Source organism: Cebus imitator, unplaced genomic scaffold (genome assembly GCF_001604975.1).
Source record: "Cebus imitator isolate Cc_AM_T3 unplaced genomic scaffold, Cebus_imitator-1.0 Scaffold17, whole genome shotgun sequence".
In the NCBI taxonomy this organism is placed as follows: Eukaryota; Metazoa; Chordata; class Mammalia; order Primates; family Cebidae; genus Cebus; species Cebus imitator.
The window spans coordinates 11772981-11780088 of record NW_016107332.1 but is presented as its reverse complement, the minus strand read 5'-3'; positions in this window follow the sequence as shown (position 1 = coordinate 11780088).

The following is a 7108-nucleotide window of genomic DNA, read 5'->3' as shown; positions in this document are numbered from 1 at the left end:
TCCCTTTTCTTTTTTTTTTGGAGAAGGAGTTTCGCTCTTGTTACCCAGGCTGGAGTGCAATGGCACGATCTCAGCTCACCACAACCTCCGCCTCCTGGGTTCAGGCAATTCTCCTGCCTCAACCTCCTGCGTAGCTGGGATTACAGGCACGCGCCACCATGCCCAGCTAATTTTTTGTGTTTTTAGTAGAGACGGGTTTTCACCATGTTGACCAGGATGGTCTCGATCTCTTGACCTCGTGATCCACCTGCCTCAGCCTCCCAAAGTGCTGGGATTACAGGCGTGAGCCACCGCGCCTGGCTCCCTTTTCAATTGATTACACAGATGACAATTCCTGACGTTTAAAAAATTGCCAGATACCTTTAACTTTTTTGTTTGTTTTAACTGAGAACACAAACTTAAGCCAGATTGCCCAGGAGTGAACCTTGGTCTCTCACTTCCTAGCCAAGTGGCCTTGGCTAGTTAACCACCTTCCTGAGCCTGAGTCTCCTCATCGGTAAACTGGGAGTAATAAGTGAGGTAGGAGTAATCGCTACCTCACAGAGCTGTGATTGAAAGGAAAAACAGAACGTGGCACATAGAGCTGTTTCCGTTTAGGGAAATGAGTGTGTGACAGTAAAGTGTGTCTTGGGTTATGTCCTAGGAGTCAGAAGCTAAGGGACTCCTTTTTGTGCTTGTACATTTGTCTTAACTGAAAATAACCCAAGTGGTAAGGAAACACATAGCTTCCTGAAATTACTCGGAAGTAATTTCGGGGATGCAGGATGAAGGGTGAGGGCTAGGAGGTGGTGATTCTCTCCTCAAAGGAAGGTAGCAAAGGCCAAAGTCTTATTTGAGTTATTACGATTATTATTCACCACATTTGCCATCTCGGCGGAAGTGGACTAAAACATCATGTTGCCTCAAGTTTAATTGGAAGTCGTGGTAAGTACTTACCAAAATTAGTAACAAGTCTGTTCTTTGAGAGTGGATTTAATTTTCAAAAATAATATTAAATCATCCAGATTAAAACCAGTTGAGTCAGGCTGGGCCAAAAGCGGGCAAGGACTAGTTTCCACTGGTCCTTGCCCACTTTTATAAAAATAATTATAATGTATTTCTCAAGAACTAGGTCTGAAAGGCAATTTTGAACAAGTATTTCTAAATTCCTTGAGTAATGTCAGCACTATTTGGATGCTGTAAAACATTAATGTCTATATGAGTTAAAATGTATTTCTTTAAAAATCAATTGTATTACCTGCCAATCATTTAAGTTGAATACTGATTTAAATTTTACCAATGGTAAGAATAGGCATTTATTCATTTAAATATCTGTTGATATTGATTGAACATTTTATATGGCAAGCACTGTGACAAGCCCTAGAGTCTATAGAGTTCATCAAAGATTAACTACGAAATAAGTCAATTTTTCTTTACGGCGTTTACTATCAAATGGAGGATTTTTTTTTTCCTGTTAAGGTGCTATGCAGGTTATTTGCCTGTAATCTTTGAGCCCCATACTCACCTACCCTTTGCTTTGAGATGATGGCTAGGCAGGGAGTACACAGACTACATTTCCCAGCCTTCTTTGTTAGATGGTTTCCTGTAAGACTCTGCCCACTGAAGGCACAGGAAGGAAATCAAAAGGTGGAACATGGGAAAACTATTGTCCATTTCTTTTACGCTCTGCTACTGGCATCTAGAGCAATGCCTATGTCCATTACAAAGTCTAGAGCACCTCTTTTCTTCACCTTAAGAGGGTGACACCCTTAACAATGAGTTTGCTCTTTGCTATGATACTACTACTTCTGCCTTCTGTTCCACCAGCTCAAGGAATGGTAGCCATCCTGAAGTTTAAAATTTCTAATTCAATCTTCTCCCTTTTTGGTCTTTTAGCCTTCAATACCTGCTTAACTATTTCTCCATAGTAAATTGTGTCTGTTTAAAATACTTTGAATGATTTGTTTTCCTGCCTGGAACTGTACTGACACAGATATGTACTACCATGTAATATTTACAAATCTGTTCAAGTAAGGCAGAGGGTTGTTGCAATTTTTACATAGAAGGGGATATAATTCTGAAATCTCTCTTCCAACTAATGAATTTATTATTATTATTATTTTTTCAAGACAGAGTTTTGCTCTTGTTGCCCAGGCTGGAGTGCAATGGCGTGATCTTGGCTCACTGCAACCTCCACCTCCCAGGCTCAAGGGATTCTCTTGCTCAACCTTTCAAGTAGCTGGGATTACAGGCATGCACCACCATGCCTGGCTAATTTTGTATTTTTAGTAGAGATGGGTTTCTCCATGTTGGTCAGGCTGGTCTCGAACTCCTGACCTCAGGTGATCCACTTGCCTCGGCCTCCCAAACTACTGGGATTACAGGTGTGAGCCACCACACAAAGGCTCCAACTAACCTGTAGAGTATCTTACATGCCCATCAGTAGCATCTATTTATTATAGCAACATAAGGGCCACTTGGGAGTGTGTGTGGTAGGAAGAGGAGGAAGAAATTTGGTAAGTCCTCACAGAATTCATACTTTTTGAAGAAGCAATTTACTTATAGGCACTTATTTTAAGGAAATAAAGAGAGATCCACATTATGACTTATGCATCTCTCCCCAAGCTCCTGGAGAATGACTCCTCCAAACCTATGCTCCACAATTCAGGATGCTCCCCAATTTATGATGGGGCTATGTCCCAATAAATACATCATTAAGTCAAAAAATTGTTAAGTAGTCCAGGCACAGTGGCTCCTGCCTGTAATCCCAGCACTTTGGGAGGCCAAGGCAGGTGGAGCAACAGAGGTCAGGAGTTTGAGTCCAGCCTGGCCAACATGGTAAAACCCCGTCTCTACTAAAAATACAAAAATTAGCTGGACTGGTGGTGGGCACCTGTAATCCCAGCTACTTGGGAGGCTGAGGCAAGAGAACCGCTTGAACCTGGGAGGCGGAGGTTACAGTGAGCTGAAATCACACCATTGCACTCCAGTCTGAACAATAAGAGTGAAACTCATGTCTCAAAAAAAAATTATAAGTGGAACCATTGTTAGTTAGAGACTGCTTGTGTAGCTAGTTGCCTAACATACGCCTTACTAGAATGCCCTCCACAGTTTCTGCTGTGGTGTACATAGCTAGGAGCTACCATATTAGTGAGCACATGTCTGGCTTCAAGAGGATAAGTACCTAAACCACTTAGCATTTTATACAATATTTTGCTGCCTCACCCTGCCAAATCTCATGTTGAATTGTAATCCCCAATTTGGAGGTGGAAGCTGGCAGTAGGTTTTTGTCTCCTCCAAAAATTCATATTGAAACTTAATCCTGAATGCAACAGTATTGGGAGGTGTGGCCTATGGGATGTGACTAAGTTGTAAAGGGCTCTGCCTTCATGAAGTATTCTTATAAAAAAGGTTTGGCAGAGAGAGTTCCTCTTTTGCCCTTCTACCTTCTACCATGTAGAATAGCATTCCTCCCCTCTGAAGGATACAGCATTCAAGGTGCCATCTTGAAAGCAGAAACTGGACCTTCACCAGACAACAAATCTGCTGGCAACTTGATCCTGGACTTCCCACCTCCAAAACTGTTAGAAATACATTTCTGTTCTTCATAAATTACCCAGTCTGTGGTACTTTGTTACAACAGCACAAATGGACTAAGACAATCTCAAACTTAACATGAATAAAACCTAAATTTATCATCCACTAAAAACAATTTTACTCCTATAGCATTTCCTATTTCAGAAATTAGGGTCAATATCCACCCATTTTCCTAAACAAGAAGCATCCCACCTCTCCTTCAGCCTCCATATCTACCCTGTGACTGTAGTTTTGCTTCTGGTTGTACCACTGACAGTTAGCATTCTTCATTTCTATAACCACAACCTGTGGATGACATGTATTCTGATTTGTATCCTAATTGTCTTATCTTTTTCCATTCTATCCAATTTTTCCTAGAAATTTGTGGAAAATTATATTCCATTGTATGGATGTACTATAGTTTGCTTAACTATTTGCTCAATGAAGGACATATATTAATAGTTTGTTTCCAGTTTTTGCTGTTATAAATAAAGCTACTGTAAAAATTCATGTACAGATTTTTATATTAATGCAAGTCATCATTTCTTTGGACTAGATGAATGAAGTTCAGTTATTGTGTTACATAGTAGAGGCATATTTCTTTTTTAAAGAAACTGCCAAACTGTTTTTCAGAGCATCTGTATTATTTTATATTCTCACCAGCAATGTATCAATGACCTAGTTTCTCTACATCCTTTCCAGTGTTTTCTTTATTTTTTCATTTTACTTTGTTTGTTTATTTTGAGACAGGGTCTTTCTGTGTTGCTCAGGCTGGAATTCAGTAGCATAATCAAGGCTTGCTGAAGCCTGATCTCCCTGGGCTCAAGTGAATTGCCCACTTCAATGCTGGAAGTAGGGTGGGGCACCAACCACCCGCAGCAGGATTGTGGGCATCTGCCCCAGGCCTGGCTGATCTTTCTTTTTTTTTTTTTCATGTTGCAGAGATGTGGTTTTACTATGTTGGAGAAGCTAATCTCAAACTCCTGAGATCAAGTCATCCTCCTGCCTCAGCCTCCCAAAGTGCTGAGATTATATGCATGTGTGTGGCCTATTTTGCCCATTTTAATAGATATGTTTATTTAAATTTAGGATTTTTAAGATAGAGAGCACACTTTGAATGATTAGGAGAGACATAAAATAGAAATAAAGATTTTATTACTTTCAGGTTGAGAGCACATGACACTCCTGGAGCCCACACACACAGAGGTCAGAGAGTGCTGACAGGGAGAGAAAGGGACCTGTAGGCCATTACCCTTATTGGGTCCAAAGAGTTTCCAAACAGATTTCTAGCAGGGAGTTTAATTGGTGGGCTTAAAGTAAGCAGGCATGAGTTCTAGGGGGTCACACTGTGACTGAGAGGTAGTCACTGTGGCATGTCTGCATAGTCCGTCCCATGTGTGAGGATCAGCAGGGCCAGTCAAGGAGCCTGCACCTAGCCACCCCCTAGGGAAGTGGTCACCAGAGAGCAGTTGTATAAGGCACATGCCTGGATATACCACATTGGGGAACTGGGGGAAGGGAGCCTCAAACTGAAAACTGTGTCCAAGGTGACAGAGTCCTATCTCTGGTGTGAAAAAGCCCAGCTTATATTGAAAGTGGATGCCAAAGCAATGTAAAATAGAAATTCATTACCACACTGATAGCTTGTGGTTTTTTTGTTTTGTTTTGTTTTTTGAGACGAAGTCTCACTCTGTCACCCACACTGGAGAGCAGTGGCACAATCTCAGTTCACTGCAACCTCTGCTTTCCAGGTACAAGTGATTCTCCTGCCTCAGCCTCCTTAGTAGCTGGGATTACAGGTGCCCACCACTATGCCCAGCTAATTTTTTGGTTTTTTAGTAGAGACTGGATTTCACCATGTTGGCCAGGCAGGTCTGGAAATCCTGACCTCATGGTCCACCTACCTCAGCCTCCCAAAGTACTGGGATTACAGGCATGAGCCACCCCACCCAGACGGCTAGTGGTTTTAATTTGCATTTCCCCAATGAATGATGATGATGTTGAGCATCATTTCATGTGTTTATTTGCCATCTATATTATTGTGTGTGTGAAATATGTCTTCATGTCTTTTGTTCATGTTCTAATTGGATTTTCTTACACTGCTGAGTTTTGAAAATTTTTTTATATATTTCATTTACTAGTCCTTTGTTGGATATGTGGTTTCAAGTATTTTCTTCCTGTTTGTAGCTTGCCTTTTTGTCCTGTTAACAGAGTCTTTCGAAGATTTAGGGTTTTTTTGTTTTTTTTTTTTTGAAACAGAGTCTCACTCTGTTGCCCAAGCTGGAGTGCAGTGGTGTGATCTCGGCTCACTGCAGCCTCTGCTTCCCAGGATCAAGGGATTCTCCTGCCTCACCCTCCCAAGTAGCTGGATTACGGTGCTCACCACCATGCCTGACTAATTTTTGTATTTTTAGTAGAGACAGGGTTTCACTACGTTGGCCAGCTGATCTCAAACTCCCGGACCTCAGGTGATCTGCCCACCTGGGCCTCCCAAAGTGCTGGGATTACAGGCGGGAGCCACCTTGCGGAGCTTTACAGAATGAGTTTTAATTTTGATGAGTTTAGGTTTTACTTTTTGGATGGTGCATTTGTTATGACTTAATAGTTAACATTTTATGTGTGGAAATATGTACATTGTCTCATTCCCTCTCTCCCATGTCCAATCCATTGGTAGGTCCTGTCAGCACCATCTCCAAAATATAACCTAAATGTGTGTGCCCTCCTCCATTTTTATTGCTATCACCAAGCTTCAAACCACCATCATCTCTCACTCAGTTGATCTCCCTTCTTATATCATGTGACCTTGTATCTTAAAATCTCCCAGTGGTTTCCCATTCACACTTAAAATCCAAACTCATGACAGAGTGAGACTTTGTCTCAAAACAAAACAAAACAAAACAAAATCCAAACTCTACCACAGCCTACAAGAACCTGCCCCATCTGGGCTCACCCTGGTACGCTAACCTTCCACCTCCCTCCATCTCACTGTGGTGCACTAAACTATAGCTACACTCCTTTCTGTTTGTTTATATTCTCACCCAACCCAAGCACAACAAGCTCCCTCTCACTTCAGGTCCTTGTATATGCAGGTCCCTCCCCAATGTTTGCAGGACTAGCTTCTTCTCTTTCAGGACTCAGCTCAAATGTCAACTTCCCCAAGAAGCCTCCACTCATCACCATATGTAAAGTAGCTTATCTTTCTCTTATCACTTTGTATTATTACTCTTTTATTTTTATAGAGTACTTTATTAGCTGAAGTTATTTGTTTGTTTACTTTGCATATCCTACTCAAATGTAAGCTATCAGAGCAGTGACCTTGCCTGTCGTGTTCATCCCTGCATCTTAAACTCCCAGCACATGGCGGTCACTCAGTTAATATTTATTAAATGTTGAACACTTCCTTTATTTTTCAAAAGCAAATTTCTTTTTGAGTATTCAGCTACTGGCAGATTAAACATGTCCTCAAAATAAACTATTTGTAATCATGCTAATTAATTAGAGGAAAAAAGGTACGAGAATTCTAGTTTCTGAATAAATTCAACTCATGCTACTA